Source organism: Stegostoma tigrinum, chromosome 2, assembly GCF_030684315.1.
Source record: "Stegostoma tigrinum isolate sSteTig4 chromosome 2, sSteTig4.hap1, whole genome shotgun sequence".
Taxonomy (NCBI): domain Eukaryota; kingdom Metazoa; phylum Chordata; class Chondrichthyes; order Orectolobiformes; family Stegostomatidae; genus Stegostoma; species Stegostoma tigrinum.
Genome location: NC_081355.1, coordinates 126,345,140 through 126,367,592, shown reverse-complemented (window position 1 = coordinate 126,367,592; position 22,453 = coordinate 126,345,140). Strand labels below are relative to the sequence as shown.

Sequence of the window (22,453 nt, the reverse complement as noted above, 5' to 3'; positions counted from 1 at the left end):
CGCTGCATTTTCATTGTATTGTAGTTGTGGGATATACACAGCCTTAAGTTCAAGATTCCACATTCATTTGCAAGGAATCTATTACCCACAGAGGTTTCTGGTTTTCTGGCCATTTGCTGACAGGTTTAAAATGGCTCTGCCTGCTTTGTAGCCTCTCTCTTGGCCTACTTTTAGTTTCTTTCCCATGCCTTGCAGCTTCCCTCTCTCTGTGCAGCCTGTCTCTCCTACTGTCCTTGCAGCCTCCCTTCTTCTGAAAGTTGCAAATGGCCCCTGTCCAATCTTGCAGCGTTACTTTCTCTTAATGTCTTGCAGCCTCTCTTACTTCAACCCTCTCAAGTCATTTCTTTATCCCATGCAATCTCTTTCATCGCCGGCTTCCACTGTAGCCCCTTTATTCACTCCAGCCTACTTTCAGCCTCTTTCCTCTCCCCAGCAGGTGTCACTCTTACCCCCATGACCAATGTTTCTTCATCCAATGGCGGAAAGCTTCCCCACCTTTCCTGGCCCAAAATAGTTCACTTACTTGCTTTTCTTCTCTTTGTTACTCATCATTGTTGTTTGCTCCAACAACCACAGGCTGTTTCTCCTCCGTTTTTACAGCTGACGGTGAACATATCAGCAACAGGCAGGGGCAGAAAAAACCTGTGATTCAAGGAGCATCTCCTTGCCCATTCTGCCCATTCTGCTTTATGCAGCAGGAGACAGCTTTTCGCAAATTGGTCAGCCACATGATTGAATTTGCCAAGGTATTCCAGGGAGTTTTGGACTAAATTTGTTTACGGTCCTATGCATCTTGAACAATGGTATGCACAGATACATACATACTTGGACTTCCCTGCATTAATAATATTTCATATCAATATCCTGTCAGTGCTAATACCGAAATTTGTATATTGCTGATGAAAGAAGCCCGTTATCAAAGCTTTTTGTTTTGCATTTATCAGGATAATTTGCAAGAATACTAATTCAAGGGGACGACGAATACTTATGCTGCACAAGAAGAGAGTGATGATTGGCTGGCAAGTGGATTCTGATTGATAGAAGTGTTGCCTTGGAGAATGTACAAAATTAATGATGACTGTTAGTTAACTTTCAGGCTTTGTTTAAGCTTTAAATGAGACAGGTTGAGTTTTATTTGTCTGGACATTGCCTTCAGAAATGAACCAACAAATGGCCATCACTTATTTCATTGATACATATTCCTTCTGTCTGAAAAGAACAGGCCCCTGTGCACTAATATATGTAGCTTTCAGTACGAGATGCCAGCGAACAGAAGCTTAGTGCAGAGCACGGTGACCAGGGGCTTGGTGCGGAGCGCTGTGACCAAGGGCTTGGTGCGGAGTGCAGTGATTATGGGTTCAGTGAGGAGCACAATGACCAGGAGCTCAGTGCGAAGTGTGGTGACCAGGAGCTAGGTGCAAAGTGCAATGACCAGGGGCTAGGTGCCGTGACTAGGAGCTCAGTATGAAGCTCAGTGACTAGGGGCTAGGTGCGGACTGAGGTGACCAGGAACTCGGGGTGGAGTGCAGTGATCAGGAACGTGGTGACCAGGGGCTTGGTGTGGAGTGAGGTGACCAGGGGATCGGAGCAGAGCATGGTGACCAGGAGCTCAGTGACCAGGGGCTCAATGCAGAGCGAGGTGACAAGGGGCTTGGTGATCAGGGGCTCTGTGCGGAGCGTGGAGGCACTCCACCTCCCCCACCCCACCCCACCCCATCCCAACAAATGCTGGTCTAAAGATAATGATGTCTATCTTTTGAACTTTGCTCCTTGCTTTTCTGACCAATGGTTATACTGTGTATAGCTGTGATGCAACTTTTTTTTCTTCGTTTTTCTGATTGGCAACAAAGGATTTTATCGAGATATGTTTGTACGTAAGATGGGGCTGTAAGTGACGACTTACGAACTTTTCACTGTACTCATTTTAGCACATGTGGCAATAAAACTAATTCAGTTCAAATGCATCACACTGCAAGCCCAACAGTCTGATCAAATACAGTCAGTACCATGCTTGTAGTGAACAGCTGAAGGATATGCTGTTTGATATCATCTGCCAACCTCTGTTCTATACAACCTATCTGACATCACATAGTGTTGTAGAGTCATAAAGATGCACAGTGCGGAAACAAACCTTTCTGTCCAATTTGTCTGTGCCAACCAGATGTCTTAAAATGATGCTGTCCCGTTTGCCAGCATTTGGCCCATATCCCTCTCAACCCTTTCTATTCATGCACCCATCCAGATGCCTTTTAAATGTAGTAATTGCACTCGCCTTCACCACCTTATCTGTCAGCTTGCTCCATACATGCACCACCCTCTGCATGAGAAAAGTTGCTTTCCCCTCTCACCTTAAACCTATACCCTCTAGTTTGGACTCCCCTGCCCTGGGAAAATGACCTTGGCTATTCACCCTCATGATTTTATAAATCTCTATGAGATCTCCCCTCAGCTTCTGATGCTCCATGGAAAAATGCCCCGACCCATCAGCCACTCCCTATAGCTCAAATCCTCCAATCCTGGCAACATCTTTGTAAATCTTTCAAGTTTAACAATATTCTTCCTATAGCAGGAACACCAGAATTGAACTCTGTAATCTAAAAGTAACCTTACCAATGACCTGTACATGTGCAACTTGACCTCCCAACTCCTAGCACAGTGGTTAGCACTGCTGCCTCACAGCACCAGGGGGACAGATTCTAGCCTCAGGTGTCTGTCTGTGTGGAGCTTACACGTTCTCCCTGTGTCTGTGTGGGTTTCCTCCGGGTGCTCTCGTTTCTTCCCACAGTCCAAAGTGTGCAGGTTAGGTGGATAGGCCATGCTAAATTGCCCATAGCGTTCAGGGATGTGTAGCTTAGGTGGGTTATGGGAGGATGTGTCTGAGTGGGATGCACTGAGCTTTGGTGTGGACTTGTTGGGCTGAAGGGCATGTTTCCAGTCTGTAGGGATTCTATACTCAGTGCTCTGACCAGTGAAGGCAAGCATGCCGAACACCTTCTTCACCATCCTGTCTACCTATGACTTCACTTTCAAGGAATTATGCACTTGTACCCTTAGGTCTCTTTGTTCGGCAACACTCCACAGGACCTCACCATTAAGTGTGCAAGTCCTGCCCTGATTTGCCATTCCAAAATGCAGCACCTCACATTTATCTAAATTAAACTCCATCTGCCACTCCTCAGCCCACTGGCCCATCTACTCAAGGTCCGTTGTAGTCTGAGATAAACTTCTTCACTGTCCATCAATGTTGGTGGACCAGCACAAGTCACCAACTTTATCTGTTTTTTGCACACTCTTGCTCAGCAAAGGTGTTTTGCCTATTTTAAATATCTTCTCTGCAACAACAGTTGTGATTTGTGTTATGTGACTCTGTTTTTGAGATTAAGGGGGTATTGTTTGCATTCTATCTTACAGTTCAGGTTTTAATCAGTGTTTGCCACTTGTTTAAAGATAATTTTTTGTGCTATAATGAACAGATTATTCATTAAAGAAGTCTGGTAAATGTCTCTTCTAATTATTTTAATTCACGAGTTCGAATGTGTTATGATACAACTCTGGGGCAATTGGAACTTAAAACCAAACCTTAGAACATAGAAAAGTACAGCACAGTACAGGCCCTTCGGCCCACGATGTTGTGCCGTGGAATAATCCTAATCCAAAAGTGAAATGACCTAACCTACATTCTCCTCAATTCACTGCTGTCCATGTGCATGTCCAGCAGTCGCTTAAATGTCACTAATGACTCTGCTTCCATGACTACCACTGGTAAACTATTCCATGTGCTCACAACTCTCTGAGTGAAGAACCTCCCTCTGACGTCTCCTCTATACCTTCCTCCTAACACCTTAAAACTATGACCCCTCATGGCAGTCAATCCTACCCTGGGGAAAAGTCTCTGGCTATCAACTCTATCCATGCCTCTCATTACCTTGTACACCTCGTTCAGGTCACCTCTCTTCCTCCTTCTCTCCAGAGAGCAAAATCCGAGCTCAGTCAACCTCTCCCTGTAAGACAAGCCCTCCAGTCCAGGCAGCATTCTGGTAAACCTTCTTTGCACCCTCTCCAAAGCCTCCACATCTTTCCTATAATAGGGCGCCCAGAACTGGACACAATATTCCAAGTGTGGTCTCACCAGGGTTTTGTAGAGCTGCAGCATAACCTCGCGGCTCTTAAACTCAATCCCCCTGTTAATGAAAGCCAAAACACCATATGTTTCTTAACAACCTCTTCCGCTTGGGTGGCAACTTTGATGGAGCTATGCACTTGAACATCAAGATCCCGCTGTTCCTCCACACTGCCGAGAATCCTGCCTTTAATCCTATATTCAGCATTTAAGTTCGACCTTCCAAAATGTATCACTTCATATTTATCCAGGTTGAACTCCATCTGCCATTTCTCAGCCCAGCTCTGCATACTGTCAATGTCTCGCTGGAGCCTGCAATAGCCCTCGATACTATCAACAGCACCTCCAACCTTTGTGTCATCAGCAAACATACTAACCCACCCCTCAATCTCCTCATCCAAGTCATTTATAAAAACTACAAAGAGCAGAGGCCCAAGAACAGAGCCCTGCGGGACACCACTCAGCACTGACCTCCAGGCAGAATACTTACCATCTACAACCACTGTCTGCCTCCTGTCAGCCAACCAATTCTGAATCCAGGCAGCCAAATCACCCTGTATCCCATACCTCCTGACTTTATGAATGAGCTTGCCGTGGGGAGCCTTATTGAATGCCTTGCTGAAGTCCATGTACACCACATCCACTGCTCGACCCTTGTCAACCTGTCTCGTGACCTCCTCAAAGAACTCAATAAGATTTGTGAGGCATGACCTGCCCCTCACAAAGCCATGCTGACTCCCTTTAATCATGCTATGCTTTTCCAAATAGTCATAAATCCTATCCCTCAGAATTCTTTCCAAAACCTTGTTGACCACAGACGTAAGACTGACTGGTCTGTAATTTCCAGGGAATTCCCTGTTCCCTTTCTTGAAAAGAGGAACAACATTTGCCTCCTTCCAATCTTCCGGTATGACTCCTGTGGAGAGTGAGGAAGCAAAGATCTTCGCCAGTGGCTTAGCAACCTCCTTTCTTGCTTCCCGGAGCAACCTAGGATAAATCTGGTCTGGCCCTGGGGACTTACCAATCTTAATGTTCGCTAAAATTTCCAGCACATCAACTTGCTCAATCTCGATCTGTTCAAGCCTGTTTTCCTGCGCCTCAAAGTTCTCATTCACAACAAGGTTCCTTTCCTTGGTGAAAACCAAAGCAAAAAACTCATTTAGGGCTTCCCCTATTTGCTCAGACTCCACGCACAAGTTCCTTACGCTATCCCTGATCGGCCCTACCTTCTCCCTGATCATTCTCTTATTCCTCACGTATGAGTAAAATGCCTTCAGGTTCTCCCTAATCCTTCCTGCCAAGCCTTTCTCGTGCCCCCTCCGGGCCCTCCTCAGTCCACTTTTGAGCTCCTTCCGAGCAAGCCTGTAATCCTCTAAAGCTGTGCTAGAACCTTGCTTCCTCCACCTTATGTAAGCTGCCTTTTTCTTTTTGACGAGAAGCACCTCTGTACCCGTCATCCAAGGCTCCTTAATCTTACCCCTTCTTACCTGTCTCAGAGGAACAAATTTATGCATCACTCGCAACAATTGCTCCTTAAACAGTCTCTACATGTCTGTTGTGCCCCTTCTGTGGAACAATTGCTCCCAATCTGTACTTCCCAACTCCTGCCTGATAGCGTCATAGTTTCCTTTTCCCCAGTTAAATATCTTCCCCTGGTAACTTCTCCTTTCCCTTTCCATGGCTGTGTCCCAGAGACAGAGACATTACCACTGTGCTACAAGACCCTGATAGATTTCAAATCCATTGTCTTAACCACTCAGCGATGATTACAAATCCTTAAAGAAACTTGTCTTCTGGGTCAAGGAAAAGTATCACTTGGCCATTTGGGTGATTGAATCTACACGTTTAAAACGCATCATTCAAGTTCAGAGGAAGATCGTTATTTCGGTGAGGTATAGACCTTGGAAATTCTTGATACATTGGCTGGTGAGCTAACTCTAACCAGCAATCTCTTTCCTGGGAAGGGCTGATCATAATACCATTGAATTTCATGTTAAGGATTGAAATTGACAGACTTCAGTCACAATATACTCTTAATCTAAAACATTATCAATTACATAGGTATGAGGGCAGAACTGACTAAGTTTGAATGGGTAAATTGACTAACACCATACTTTGGCAAACAAACTGTGTGAAAGATTTGAAGAGGCTGTTCAAAATAATCAAAACAAATTCCAAAGTAATGTATCCCACAGTGCAGCGGTGGATGCTGACCCTCATCAGTATTTGGTTGCCTTCGCTTTCAAAGTTTCACTAGATGTTGTGATTTTCATTTCCCGCAGTGGGGTAGGTAAAATGCCTCTCATTAGAGCTGCCACAATGTTAGATACTCTGGAACAATGTGGAGATCAAAGGAATTAAATACATTAGCATTCAGCTAATCTCTCCGGGCTCCACAAGATATTCAGTCCAAGATGCGAGGAAATAAGAAAGGGTAAGCATAACACCATTAGCACAGGCTCACACTCCAACTGCAAGTGAAAAAGCCACCTTGAGACTTGCATTGAAAACTAATCCTGATTATCAAAAACATCCAACTAATTAGACCATCAGTGAAAAGTGGTGCTGCATTTCTAGCAATCAGTTCCCATGATTTCACCCCTTCGTTAGCAGACACTTGTATCTAATCTTGGAACCATCAATTACCAAAGTGAAACACTGTTTGGTACACTTTAAAAATTAAAGCAATACAGTATAACACAATCAATAAGAGTTCTTATGGCATTACAGAAAGCTGCAAGTAAACAGGAAATATTCATATAATAATATTTTTCCTATTTACAAATATCACCATTACAATTATCTTACTAATGAACACATTTATATTGGTATTGATTTTAAACCTCACCCCAATCTTACGGATAAGAGATAGTTCATGGGGGTGTTGGGGAGATAACAGTATCAGATTAGGCAACATTCCGACTCAACACAATGTTTACAATAAAAACCGAAAGAACTGCGGATGCTGTGAATCAGGAACAAAAAAAAATTGCTGGAAAAAGCTCAGCAGGTCTGTGCATCTGTGAAGGAAAACAAAGTTAACGTTTCGGGTCCGGTGGCCGTTCCTCAGAACCGGACCCGAAATGTTAACTCTGTTTTCTCCTTCACACATGCTGCCAGACCTGCTGAGCTTTTGAAGCAATTTTGTTTTTGTTACTGTGACAATGTTTACAAATGGTGATTCAGGCCCCAGACAAGGTTTTTGCTAAAGGCAAGCAGGGTCTATGTAACATGCAGAAGTTGCAGAGATTTTGTAGTCTCCTGTTTGACAGGCAGCCAATCAGAGGAGCTGGCGGTCATGTTTTGGTCTAAATGGAATCAAGTCAATGATGTCCTTTCATTTGTGTGCCCAATCTGATTGGGTTCTTCGCCTATTATTCAGCTCCCCAGCACTGTCCCACCTCCCCATTAATACTGGGATCCTTAAGTTAGATTGCAGTAGAAAGTCCCATCTTAAATTTTACATTTGATTTTGGTGAAAGGTAATATTAGAGTAGTTCTGATTCAGTAATACTGAATATTAAGGAGGGGAGGGTGGCTGGTGAGGGTTTTGTAATGAACTGTCCCAAACAAATGCGCCAAGCCTGTTTAGTTTCTTTTAACAGCCGCAAGCCCTTTTCGTGAAGAACTGGCAGATCATTCAGCAAGTTATACAGAATTGTTCTGCTATGAAGAGCTAGGAACTAATAAGCTGGGAGCTAAGAGTTAATTGTTACGGTAGACCACATTTGTAGCTGCACTAGAGAGTTATTGATGTTTGTCAGCACCAGGCTAAACCTGCTCCTTTGTACAAGGTGCAGTGTGGCAAATATTAAGCACTCTCACCTTCCCAAGTTTAAAGTGTGATTATTTCAAACATCTGGGATCGAAAGCCAACCAGAACATGTAAGGGACAGCCTATAAACCCAATGTGAAAGCTGCAAAATACGCTTTGGTCTTATGGTAATTGCAGCACAATACTTAAATTTAGTTAATTGTTCGTCTGATGAGAAACAGAAACAAAAGAGATCGAGAAAAGAGTTGAGTAAGGGAGTCACATACACAATGTAATCAGCCACAAAAATGTGTATCTAAATTTATCTAATTACTTAAACACGTGGATGTCACACAAATGTTGTGTCACACGCTTGCTACATTTAAAGACCTGACTCATCTTAAAGTAAACTCACAGAATTCCTGGAAACTTTGCATCTTTTTTCAACGTAAAAATGTCTTCTGGTTATTGATTGGCCCTACTATGTACCTCACGTTTTTAGAAAATATCTCAAATATACCCTTACATTTTGTGTGTGTAAAAAAAATCATAAAGCTCGACTGCTTCAGTCTAGCTGATGAACCAGACACAGCTGTCTGACTGACTCCCAGTCACAGTGGCTTCCTGCAACCTATTTGCAAACATGAGCTTCTGGATCAGGCAGCTCCACTTGTACTGGAGCTTGGCACCTTATCCAAAAACAGGTGACCCTTTAGAAAGGGCCTGATGACAGAACCACATGAATTTTTCTTAATGGTTCATATGCAAAATGATCCACAGGCTGATTCAAGGACTGAATAATAAAAGGCCAAAGCAAAATACATTCAGCACTTAGTTCCAGAAAGTACCAATACATTGTCATCTGTCTCTTATCAGATCCAGCACTTACAAGTCTGTGCAGCTGACCGGAGTTCATTAGTCTGTGACCATTCCAGAATTGTTAAGAATCCTTGACTGTGAGTATCGACCGTGGCATCTCAATGTTTTGACAGCCCGAGACAGCCAGCTCAGTGCCAGCTTCTTTCCCACTGACCTACCTTTTCTTCCACATGACTGTAGCCTGTGCATAAAATTCCAGCAGTCTTCGTTCCCTTGTTTTAAAAAAAATCCAAAGTGACTGCGGTAGGATTTCTGAAGGAGGCAAAAAATACTCCGTGAAGATTATGAAGAGCCAGGAGGTCAAAAGGAACCATCTGTTGAACCTAGAGCAGTTCAGCAACTTAGTGCACGAAAGGGGGAAAGAGGACAACAGCAAAGCAAATGACCGCAGAGAGAAGCATGGCCCAGGGAAAATGCTTTGTCTGAACAAAATACAAGAGAACAATTGTTTCCTACTGGTTTGAACAGACCCTCACTCTTCAAGGTTAATTGGCATGGATTCTGGCCAATGTCATTAGAACTGCATTACAGCAGTAGGACCTCACAATGTGTACATGACGAGCAAAGTATTGTCAGGAAGCAGCCAGAACTACTAGTTCAGCACAAAATATAAATGAGCCTTTGGCTAAAATACAGTTATGTGCAGTTATTTTCAAAAAGAGCTTCAGAAAGTTATAAACAACGTACAGCCACCTGTGCAACAACTTCTCAGTGCCTTACTGTGACTGTATTTTAACCAAAGGTGCCTTTATTTTTGTACATGTAGATTTCCACATACATTCAGAAACAATCAAACACACAAAATAAACTTGCTATTTTTTATTACTCATTCTGGTGTTGCCAACACAGACCAATTCTGGGTTTATTTAGTCAGGGTGTGCCTAAATCCACGAACAAACCAAGGCATAAAAATCATCTGGAATCAAAATACAACCTAATCATCTCCTTTTCATATCTGTCTGTGTTGTTGCCAAAACAAGGTTTTGAGCTGTTCTTAAGCACCGGTGCGAAGAAGCTGATGCAAAATATACACTTAAGTCGGAAGCATCAAACAACATTAATACAGACAACTTGGGTGGAATCTTCTCCCCTTAGAAGATGCTCAGCATCAGCAACATACAGGGATCTTGATCTCAACGGTGTCCAAATGCCAACCATTTGCGTGATTAATTGAGATTCCATCTCCGGGAGTCACAGCCAATTATAGGGGATAGGCTTGGCCGAGGAGAGTGCCAACTGAGAGACGAGGAGAGGAGGCTACTGCTGATGTAGGTGGGGAACTGTGAGGGCATTTCAAGATGGTGCGGTCCTCTGAAGATTTCTTCAGTTATTAAAACTTTTGATGGTGGCCATAGCTACAACAAGGTATCGATGTGGAAGAGAACTCAACTACCCAAGGCCTCGACCCATAACTGCAGCTTTCTTTCATTCATGGCTGTCAGGCTAGGGTACAACAGGAACTAAAAGAGTCCTTTACTGATTGAATTGTCCTGTTGTTTTCTTTGCAGTTAAGCTCATCCTTGGAAGCCTCATGGAAAGAGATAGACAGACAGACAAAGGTCCCTCAACCAAGATGTGAACTACAGGCTTTATTAAATGATTGCAATTTTAGTTTTAGTTTCATTCAATGTTTGTAGACACCAAATATCAATGGAATAAAGAATCCCTGCTTCATAATCTTTGTGCACTCGTTATGTTTAAATCTCACGTGACGCATGTTTCTTTGTTTCAGTGTTAGGAGTTGGCTGTATTCCTCAGCACAGGCATCAAGTCATGGTGAATGAGGTCTAAAGGTGCCTGGCCAAGATGGAGCAGATACTGCAGAAGCTGAAACTGATAGTGTTTATGAAGGAGGTTACAGTTGCCTTCAGTACTTTATGAGTGAGATTCAAACCAGGCGGAGAGAGGTAGATCTAGGTATTTATCACATCAGTGTGATCCATTCTAGAAATGTTTGTGCCCTTGTTTTTATCAGTCAACTAAACCCATCAAGCCTTTCGAAGTTGAGTAACCATTAGATTCACTAAATTAAAACCACTAAAATCACTAATAATTACCATAAATTGCTGATGAGTTCTGCTTTCATGAACTCTCAGCTTTTATCTCAGCTCCTTCCCTCCATCAAGATATCAGAAGTGGGGATCTTTATCAATGTTAGCAGAATGTTTCACACCTTTCATACTCCTCCAATACTGAAGCAGTTCATGTTCAAATGCAAAAAGATCTGGACTATATCCAGGCCAGGCATAAAAGCGGCAGGTACCATCATGTCACACAAATGCCAGGCTATGTCCATCTCTAATAAGTGTCAATCTAACCACTGCCCCTTGACATTTAATGGGATTACCATCACTGAATGCTGCACTGTCAACATTTTGGGCATTACTCAATGAGAATCACCACATAAATACAGTGGGTACAAGATGCCAGGAATGCTCTAGTGAGTAACTCACTTCCAAATTCCACACAACCTGTCCACTGCGTGCAAGGTACAAGTCATGAGTGTGATGAAATACTCCCCACTTGCCCGGAAGAGTGCAGCTCCAACAACACTCAAGAAGGTTGGCTCCATCCAGGACAAAGCAACCTGTTGGACTGGCACCTCAACCGTAAATATCTACTCTCCACACCACTATTGCTCAGTAGCAGCCATGTGTACCACCTACAAAGATGCACTGTGGTAATTCACCAAAGATCTTTAAACAGCACCTTCCAAACCCATGACCATTACTATATGGGATAGGGACAGCAGATATAATGAGAATAGCACCGCATACAATTTCCTCTCAAAGCCACTCACCACTCTGAATTGGAAATATATCACTAAGAGCAATTCGGTTAAAAACCTGGAACTCTCTTCCTAATGGCATTGTACGTCTCCCTACAGTATATGGACAGCTGAGGTTCAAGAAGGCAGCTCACCACCACCTTCTCAAGGGCAACTAGTGACGGACAATAAATACTGGCCCAACCAGAGACACTCAAGTCCCAGGAGTGAGTAAAATAAAGTAAATTTGAAAGCTACCTGAATTATAATGTGCGCTGACTTGATTTGAAGTGTTGCACCATAACCATGAGCCTCTAGGATAATTTAGGTACAAGTAAAAACACTGATGAGTAACAATGTGTCCACATGCTTAACTGCAATTTGTTCTTCAATGAAAAGTTTGCCTAATGCTGTTCTGTAATCCTCCTGTGAGGCACCTTGGCTCTGTTATTTTCTTGTTAGGCAAACAAAATAATACAAAATAGACTTGCTTCTCTAGTGGGATGGGTTTGAAGATGTTCGAAGAGCTCCAATATGTGATCCGTATACTCTGCCGATGCAGGATTGGTGGTGCTTGGAGGATCATGTTGGTGAGTTGTTTAGAAGTTTGAGCTCTTGAACCTGTTTCTCAGCCAAAGAAACTGCCATCAATTTTCAGTATGAGAGAGGATTGAAAATCTAGGTGGTCAAGGATAGTGATGAAACAAGCCTCTGACTCATTGACTACATCTCTACGTTATCCTGATAAAGTCCCTTGAGGTTTTTGGTGTCTTCTTGAATGTACCATCTCTATTTTGTTCAGTCACAAGCCCGGATCTTTCATTAGCTTTTGAGGATGATTTGATTCCTTGTTGGGTGCTTTGAGGACATCCCTAAAGTTTTTCTGCTATCCTCCTGGGAGTCCCCTGTTTTAACCATGTTTGGAGCATGGCAGTTGCTTTGGGAGCCTGATGTCAGACAAGTGAATAGCAATGTTTATGTTCAACAGAGCTGCTTTTGAGTGATTAGCAACTCAACACTGAACATATTAGTTTGGATGAAGATTCCGCTATGTTAATAGGTTTATTACAGCTAACTTGTTTTAAAAATTCAAGTTGTGGTTGTTAACGACACTCACAGTTATGAAAATGATCAGAATGAAGTCCTTTGGCAAAATGTCAAAGAAAGTTTTCTGATGGCATGGGAAGTAGGTTTCTAAATGGTGTCATATGAAGACCACCCAACAATGTTAAGACAGCTCCATGGCAACAAAATGTTTTTGGAATGAAGTAGTTTAATTAAGCCGTCTTGTTGAAAGCATCTTACAAGGCTTAAAATTTGTCCTCCTGAGTTCTCTGGAATGATGCAAGGTTTTATATTCAAGTATACACAGTGAGTGGCCTTGTCGGCTGTAAGCTGCTCGGATAAAACCTGAGTCCTCATAGTCGGCTGAAGCAGTCAGACACAAAAAGCTGCAAGGTACCTTTTTGCACCTTGAAGCCGGTGTCTGAGAATCATTTACCTCCTCCCTCCCCAGTATCCAAGGACCCAAACATACCTTCCAGGTGAAGGAATGCTTTACTTGCACTTCCCAGAATCTGGTCTAATGCTTTCGCTGCTCACGATGTGATCTCTTCTACGCTAGGGAAACGAAGCGTAGACTTGGCAACCGCTTCACAGAACATCTACATTTTGCTCGCTAAAAAGACCCTGAACTACCTGTTACCTGCCACTTTAATGCACGACAGCATTCCCTGGCCAACATCTCTGTCTCTGGCTTGCTGCAGTGTTCCAGTGAAGCCCAATGCAAGCTGGAGGAACAACACCTCATTTTCTCCTTGGGGACACTACAGGCCTCCAAACTCAATATCGAGTTCAATAATTTTAGGGCCTAAACTCTCCCATGTCCCAGCCGCTACCCCACGCAACAGGCCTTGTTACCACATAGCCTGCCATTACACACCCCCTGTTGTTAGTCACTAACAGTCCCCAATAACAACTATTCACCTTCCCAGGCTGATCGTTAGCAACTCCTTTGTCTGTCTAACTTTCTCTCTCTCTGGGCTCAATCTTATAGTTTACTCCCTACCCCACCCACCACCCTTTTTCTGCATATGAACTGACATTTTCCCAGCCACTGTCAGTTCTGAGGAAGGGTCACCGGACCCGAAACGTTAACTCTGTTTTCTCCTTCACAGATGCTGCCAGGCCTGCTGAGCTTTTCCAGCAACTTTGTTTTCTTTCCTGATTTACACCATCTGCAGTTCTTTTGGTTTTTATCTGAGATTCTTAAGACTTCTACACACACGAGGTTTATACAGACTTTCCCCAGTTGGTTGCAGTTGCTGTAGGCTCAGTTGCAACAGTAACTCTGGGTGCAATCAGCGCTAGCTGTGTACGCCTGAGCTCGGATAAGATGTTCCGAAAATTCAACAGTGAAGTAGTCCTTACATTTTCTATTTGTATTAACAGCCATAAAAATGAGAAGAAGCAACTTAAACTAAATTGTACAAATCATGGGGAAAAGAGAGGCTGCTGGGCCTGTAGGTTCATGTACGTAAATAATGGAAAGTGGCAGAACAGGTATATAACGCTGCATTGAAAAAAAAAGAAATTCTTGTTGTTATAAACAGAAATATAGGGTCGGATTTTTACATCCCCAAAATGTCAGGAACAGGTGCTGCAATCAGCAAGTTGGAGGCCGCTTTGAATTTTCCCTCAATAACAGCCGAACATGAACTTCCCACAGTCAGGAAGAAGTGAGTGCTAGCTTCAGGTTGTGACCCCTCACAAATGGTCAAGGATATTGGTTCACTATTGACAAGCCTAACGGAAACCGAACATTCCATAACATTTTCATTAGGTTCACTGGGCTTTGGAAACTGTTGGAAAATTCACCAGCTAAGAGAATTTGGAAACATGAGGGAACCCAGGTGAGGAGTTGGGAATATGTTAAATGTTTTGACAACTTCAAATATATCGGACTTGGATCGGAAATTGGCTTGCTGAAAGAATGGATCGGAAATTGGCTTGCTGAAAGAAGACAGAGGGTGGTAGTTGATGGGAAATGTTCATCCTGGAGACCAGTTACTAGTGGTGTACCGCAAGGGTCGGTGTTGGGTCCATTGCTGTTTGTCATTTTTATAAATGACTTGGATCAGGGCGTAGAAGGATGGGTTAGTAAATTTGCAGACGACACTAAGGTCGGTGGAGTTGTGGGTAGTGACGAAGGATGCTGTAGGTTGCAGAGAGACATAGATAAGCTGCAGAGCTGGGCTGAGATGTGGCAAATGGAGTTTAATGCAGACAAGTGTGAGGTGATGCACTTTGGTAGGAGTAACCGGAAGGCAAAGTACTGGGCTAATGATAAGATTCTTAGTAGTGTAGATGAGCAGAGAGATCTCGGTGTCTATGTACACAGATCCTTGAAAGTTGCCACCCAGGTTGACAGGGCTGTTAAGAAGGCATACAGTGTTTTAGCTTTTATTAATAGAGGGATCGAGTTCTGGAACCAAGAGGTTCTGCTGCAGCTGTACAAAACTCTGGTGCGGCCGGACTTGGAGTAATGCGAACAGTTCTGGTCACCGCATCATAAGAAGGATGTGGAAGCTTTGGAAAGGGTGCAGAGGAGATCTTCTAGAATGTTGCCTGGTATGGAGGGAAGGTCTTATGAGGAAAGGCTGAGGGACTTGAGGCTGTTTTCGTTAGAGAGAAGAAGGTTGAGAGGTGACTTAATTGAAACATATAAAATAATCAGAGGGTTAGATAGGGTGGATAGGGAGAGCCTTTTTCCTAGGATGGTGACAGCGAGCACGAGGGGGCATAGCTTTAAATTGAGGGGTGAAAGATATAGGACAGATGTCAGAGGTGGTTTCTTTACTCAGAGTAGTAAGGGAATGGAACGCTTTGCCTGCAACGGTAGTAGATTTGCCGACTTTAGGTAAATTTAAGTCATCATTGGATAAGCATATGGACGTACATGGAATAGTGTAGGTTAGATGGGCTTCAGATCGGTATGACAGGTCGGCACAACATCGAGGGCCAAAGGGCCTGTGCTGTGCTGTAATGTTCTATGTTCTATGTTCTATATAAATTGCTTTTGGCACTCAACAGGGCAAAACAAGAATGTCTTGCAAATAATCACAAGAATTTATACTAGAGAAGAAAGGGATGTTGAATCATTGACATGTTGATTCAGAGTAGCTAAGGTGTTGCCATGGTCAAAGCAACAGGAAACTGCAGGCAGGACTGTATCCTGGTCATTCAAAAAAATGCTGAAGCCTCCAACATATTCCTTTTATTTGTCGAGTACAAATGAATATATGTTGCTTCTAACAAGTATACATGAGGCATGTTTTGAGTTCAGTTAACAGTTTTAAATGTTTTGTTAGTATAGCTAGTTGCACACTCAGGATCATTTAGCCAGGGATGCCCAAATCATGGAATCAAACGGTGGAAGTTTTGTTTTGGGATTTGCATGCATAGGCTGGTTTGATATGGCCTGCTCTTTGCTTATTACAGGCAAATGAAAGAACATGTTGCATAATTTGATCAGCCATTCATTTTGCTATACCATCCATTGCATTGGCACTGAAATTCATTGATGATGTTGCTCAATTGTCTGTTAGGCACAACAGAATTACAGCAGCCTCCTGTTCATGGGAACTACATAAGTAGAATCCCTGCATAGTAGCAAAGGTCTACTGTTAGATATAATTTGTGATTGGGCAGAAATTCCACTAAGAACTACACTTGCAACCAGCTTAAGATGATCATTAAGGCTTGCATGTGGTTCGCTTCATTGTCAGGTGAAGTAAAGGGAAGCACACAGGTACAGAATTTATAGGCAGAGATTGCAAGATAATTCCAGCTAATTAAGAGTGTTAAAAGATAAGTATGAACAGTATGAGTGAAATGTCGACAGGCTGAATAACAAGTCTTTGCAGTGATCAAAAGTCTCAGGGGTTAAAGTGTCACTAGCTGACTAACAAGTGAAGGGATGACCTATGATCTGATTGATTGATTGAGGCAGAGAGATAATTACATAAAATCAAAAATAAGGTGGTGCTGGAGACAAATCAAATGGCTGGAATAATATGACATAGCATAAGAGTTGCATAATGAGGATCTAACCAAAGTAACAATTAATCCAAAACTGTCTCTAACACCATTTTTTCTTATTTTTTGTAATTATCTCTCTTACTTAATTAATTGGATTTTGGTCATCCCTTCACTTGCTATTCAGCTCTCGATGCTTTACTCACACCATTTGACACTTTCAATCACTTGCAGAGATTTGTTGTTCAGCCTGTCGACATTCCACTCTCACTATTCATACTTATCTGTTGACACTCATGATTACCAGGCATTATATTGCAAGGATCTCTCTGCCTATAAATTCTGTGCCTGTGGACTTCTCTCCATTGCACCTGATGAAGGAGCAGTGCTCCAAAAGCTTGTGACAACGAATAAACCTTTTGGACTATAACCTGGTGTTGTGTGGAATGCATACAATCATTACATATTTTGTGCACAACTCAGAAGCTTGAAGCATATATAGCATGTGGTTACTTTTGCCATGGAAATGCCTCAATCAATCAGAATAGATTTTTCACCCAATCAGCATTACTTCTCTGTAGGATAACTTACAACTGTTTGATATTTGGCATTTTTGAGTTTGTCTTGAAGAGTGGAAGATGAAGAGTTTCAGTAATATATCTCTTTTCAGCAATACTCAAACTCAGTACAACCAAGTGGAAGTTTCCAGATAGAATCCCTACAACGTAGAAAGAAGCCATTCAGCCCGCTGAGTCTGCACCAGCCTTCTGAAGAGTATTCCACCCAGTCCAACCCCTCCACAGTTCCTATGGCTAATCCACCTAACCTGCACATCACTATAGGGTAATCCATCTAAACTGCATATCTTTGGACTGTGGAGGAAACCAGAGCACCCAATGAGCACAGGGAAAACATGCAAACTTCACAGACAATGATAATAAAATGTGAGGCTGGATGAACACAGCAGGCCAAGCAGCATCTCAGGAGCACAAAAGCTGACGTTTCGGGCCTAGACCCTTCATCAGAGAGGGGGATGGGGGGAGGGAACTGGAATAAATAGGGAGAGAGGGGGAGGCGGACCGAAGATGGAGAGTAAAGAAGATAGGTGGAGAGAGTGTAGGTGGGGAGGTAGGGAGGGGATAGGTCAGTCCAGGGAAGACGGACAGGTCAAGGAGGTGGGATGAGGTTAGTAGGTAGCTGGGGGTGCGGCTTGGGGTGGGAGGAAGGGATGGGTGAGAGGAAGAACCGGTTAGGGAGGCAGAGACAGGTTGGACTGGTTTTGGGATGCAGTGGGTGGGGGGGAAGAGCTGGGCTGGTTGTGTGGTGCAGTGGGGGGAGGGGATGAACTGGGCTGGTTGAGGGATGCAGTGGGGGAAGGGGAGATTTTGAAACTGGTGAAGTCCACATTGATACCATATGGCTGCAGGGTTCCCAGGCGGAATATGAGTTGCTGTTCCTGCAACCTTCGGGTGGCATCATTGTGGCAGTGCAGGAGGCCCATGATGGACATGTCATCAAGAGAATGGGAGGGGGAGTGGAAATGGTTTGCGACTGGGAGGTGCAGTTGTTTGTTGCGAACTGAGCGGAGGTGTTCTGCAAAGCGGTCCCCAAGCCTCCGCTTGGTTTCCCCAATGTAGAGAAAGCCGCACCGGGTACAGTGGATGCAGTATACCACATTGGCAGATGTGCAGGTGAACCTCTGCTTAATGTGGAATGTCATCTTGGGGCCTGGGATGGGGGTGAGGGAGGAGGTGTGGGGACAAGTGTAGCATTTCCTGCGGTTGCAGGGGAAGGTGCCGGGTGTGGTGGGGTTGGAGGGCAGTGTGGAGCGAACAAGGGAGTCACGGAGAGAGTGGTCTCTCCGGAAAGCAGACAGGGGTGGGGATGGAAAAATGTCTTGGGTGGTGGGGTCGGATTGTAAATGGCGGAAGTGTCGGAGGATAATGCGTTGTATCCGGAGGTTGGTAGGGTGGTGTGTGAGAACGAGGGGGATCCTCTTGGGGCGGTTGTGGCGGGGGCGGGGTGTGAGGGATGTGTCGCGGGAAATGCGGGAGACGCGGTCAAGGGCGTTCTCAATCACCGTGGGGGGGAAGTTGCGGTCCTTAAAGAACTTGGACATCTGGGATGTGCGGGAGTGGAATGTCTTATCGTGGGAGCAGATGCGGCGGAGGCGGAGGAATTGGGAATAGGGGATGGAATTTTTGCAGGAGGGTGGGTGGGAGGAGGTGTATTCTAGGTAGCTGTGGGAGTCGGTGGGCTTGTAATGGACATCAGTTACAAGCTGGTTGCCTGAGATGGAGACTGAGAGGTCCAGGAAGGTGAGGGATGTGCTGGAGATGGCCCAGGTGAACTGAAGGTTGGGGTGGAAGGTGTTGGTGAAGTGGATGAACTGTTCGAGCTCCTCTGGGGAGCAAGAGGCGGCGCCGATACAGTCATCAATGTACCGGAGGAAGAGGTGGGGTTTGGGGCCTGTGTAGGTGCGGAAGATGGACTGTTCCACGTAACCTACAAAGAGGCAGGCATAGCTGGGGCCCATGCGGGTGCCCATGGCCACCCCCTTAGTCTGTAGGAAGTGGGAGGAGTCAAAAGAGAAGTTGTTGAGTGTGAGGACGAGTTCCGCTAGGCGGATGAGAGTGTCGGTGGAGGGGGCCTGGTCGGGCCTGCGGGACAGGAAGAAGCGGAGGGCCTTGAGGCCATCTCCATGCGGAATGCAGGTGTACAGGGACTGGACGTCCATGGTGAATATGAGGTGTTGGGGGCCAGGGAATTGGAAGTCCTGGAGGAGGTGGAGGGCGTGGGTGGTGTCACGGACATAGGTGGGGAGTTCCTGGACCAAAGGGGAGAAAATGGAGTCCAGATAGGTGGAGATGAGTTCGGTGGGGCAGGAGCAGGCTGAGACGATGGGTCGACCAGGGCAGGCAGGTTTGTGGATTTTGGGAAGGAGATAGAAACGGGCCGTGCGGGGTTTGGGAACAATGAGGTTGGAGGCTGTGGGTGGGAGGTCCCCTGAGGTGATGAGGTCATGAATGGTGTTGGAGATGATGGTTTGGTGCTCGGGTGTGGGGTCATGATCGAGGAGGCGGTAGGAGGTGGTGTCGGAGAGTTGGCGTCTGGCCTCGGCGATGTAGAGGTCAGTACGCCATACTACCACTGCGCCACCCTTGTCTGCGGGTTTGATGGTGAGGTTGGGGTTGGAGCGGAGGGAGCGGAGGGCTGCCCGTTCTGCGGGGGAGAGGTTGGAGTGGGTGAGAGGGGTGGAGAGGTTGAGGCGGTTAATGTCTCGACGGCAGTTGGAGATGAAGAGGTCGAGGGAGGGTAGGAGGCCTGGGGGTGGTGTCCAGGAGGAGGACTTGTGTTGGAAGCGGGTGAAGGGGTCACAGACAGTTACCCAAGGCTGAAATTGAACCTGGCTCCTTGACAGTGTGAGGCAGCAGTGCTGACCACTATGTCACCCTGCTGCTCCTGACATTGCCATTAAAGAAAGAAAGAAGATAGAAAATTGAGATGTACAGGCCAGTTGGGCTGACGTCAGTCATCATGAAATGCTGGAATCTATTGTCAATGATGCCTTGCATAGCCCTTAGAAAATCATTGCATGATCAGATAAAGTCAATGTGATTTTCTGAAAGGAAAATTGTGTTTGACAAATGTATTTGAGTTTTTTAGAGAATTTATCTAATAATGTAATTAATGGGGAACCAGAAGATGTGGAATATCTAGATTTCCAAAAAGCATTTGATAAGCTTACACAAAAAAGGGAAATTGGCAAGGTAAGGGATCTTAGATTTGGAGGCAATATATTGTCATGGATTGAGAATTGATTAATGAACAGGAAACAAAGATTAAGCATAAATGAGCACTTCCAAATTGATAGGCTGTGCCTTGTGGACTCCCGTGAGGATCCATGATGGGACCTTGGCTACTTACAATCTATATTAATGACTTAAACAAGGACCAACGTTTTCCACATTTGATTGTAAACCCTATTTCTCACACCCATCAGACAAAACAATATTCACCCACTCTGACATTTCTGAGATTTCTAATCTCCTGATGAAGGATTCTTTAGAACTGACTCAGTGTAGAAATCCTTGGAGGGAGCAGCTCGGAGAATCTGCACAGAGGCTACATCGCATTTTGATGGCGCTTGCTTCCATCTTCCAGTAAGCAAAGACTTTAAATGTCCAAAAGCTTTCTTGAGGAGTTACAGAGAGACAGTAAGTTTGCAAGGAGCTAGGGCAGGTTAAGTAAGTGGTCCCGCCAGACTGTGCAGACTCTGGCAGAGTCGGGAGCCGAGGATACATCTGCCAGGTTTGTCACACTCTTCAGGTGGAACTAGGCCAAAGATATTTTGGCTTCTTTCTCTGTGCAGCATAATTCACAGTTGTTAAACCCTTGGTACAGGCCAAAAGCATGCAATACACTAGTTGACAGCAGATGGTGGGGCATTTAGAAATCTAAAGAATCAAACCAGCTCATGGGATCTGAAGGACACATTATATATTTTTATATATGAAACAGCAGTGAAAATGAAATCAAAGCTCATCTCAGGATTCATATGGTGGTTATAAAGGTGATTAATCTTCCTACATGCTGCGTATAATCTGATCCTTTTGATTTAACTACCACCATGCTGCTATACTTGATTGAACTTATACTTTCTTGATAGATTCCAAATAAGTCATAAACTGAAGTAGTGTTTAAACTGTCATCTGATCCCTGATATTAAATGACAGCATCCAGCTTCATGCCCAGTGTAAATTGTTCCATTGAAAATTGCTGTTCATTTATTCAGTGCTATTAATACTTTTAGGGCCATTTTTAGATTTCCACACTGTCAGCAGAATGATTATCACAAAAGAGTCTCACTTGCAGATCTACTAGGAGTAATTACAGGGATTACATAATGTATGAAATGTATCTGTGTGCTTAATTCAAAAAGGATTGTGGATTTAAAATATGCTCCAAAGATAAAACAACAGTGATTTAACTTATACATCATTGCTAGAATAGAGAGAATTCAAAATGAAATTATATTTTTCATTCCCTCCCTTGTTATTATCAAGGCCTCTGAGAAAGTTTTATTTATGATGATGAAGGTTAGAAATTCCTTTCTTCACTGCAGATGTATCCTTTCTGTTCCTCCCCTAGCATGCAGCTTGTAGGATCTTTTTATATGAGCCAAATTCATTAAAGGATGCAAATCTAAGGATAGGACACACACAGAGAATATTGTTCGTATATATTAGTCTCTCAATTTAAATTACAACTTGTTGAAGATATTCAAATACGCAGGGTGGAATTTTCAACTCTTAGCCCTGCTGTAAGGACAGGCCCAGTTGCAAGTTGGAAACACAAATGGCGAAGCCAGAGCATTGTCAGTCTAGAATCATAAAATCCTTACATTGTGGAAGCAGGTCATTTGATCCATTAAGTTCACATTGCTCTTACGAAGAGCATCCTAACCCCAAGCCTATGTCTGTAACCGTGCATTTCCCATGGCTAATCCACCCAGCCTGCACACCCCTCGACAATGCGAGCAATTTAGCACAACCAATCTACCTAAAATGCATATCTTTGGACCGTGGGAGGAAACTGCAGAATGTGGGGGGGAGGTGGGGGAGGTGAATGTGCAAACTACACACAGGCAGTCACCCAAGGTGGGAAATCGAAGCTGTGTCATTAACACTGTGAGGCAGCAGTGCTAACCACTGAGCTACCATGCTGCTTAATTCTGTTTCCATGTTCACTCATCAGTCAAGACACCAGGCCAGGTGACCCACTGGATCTGTTGAAGGAAGGATTTCTAATCAAAAGGGATCCCAGCCTCGACGAGAAAGACTCAAGTTTACAAGGATTTCTGATGCTTCAGCAGCCAAAGGAATGGAAAGGAGAG

At 44.2% G+C, this 22,453-nt stretch overlaps 1 protein-coding gene across 11 annotated transcripts in view; it reads right to left on the bottom strand.

The window, feature by feature from the left end:
• The window catches only part of jcada (junctional cadherin 5 associated a), a 294,400-nt gene that overhangs the window by 105,562 nt on the left and 166,385 nt on the right, over positions 1-22,453 (bottom strand). The window contains exon 1 of one of the 11 annotated variants that reach the window (XM_048560768.2): positions 8,912-9,063. The exons of the other annotated variants lie outside the window; for them this stretch is intronic. The gene's annotated coding sequence lies outside the window, so the exon portion shown is untranslated. Of the gene's footprint in view, positions 1-8,911; positions 9,064-22,453 lie in introns of those variants that run through there. 11 annotated transcript variants of the gene reach the window in all.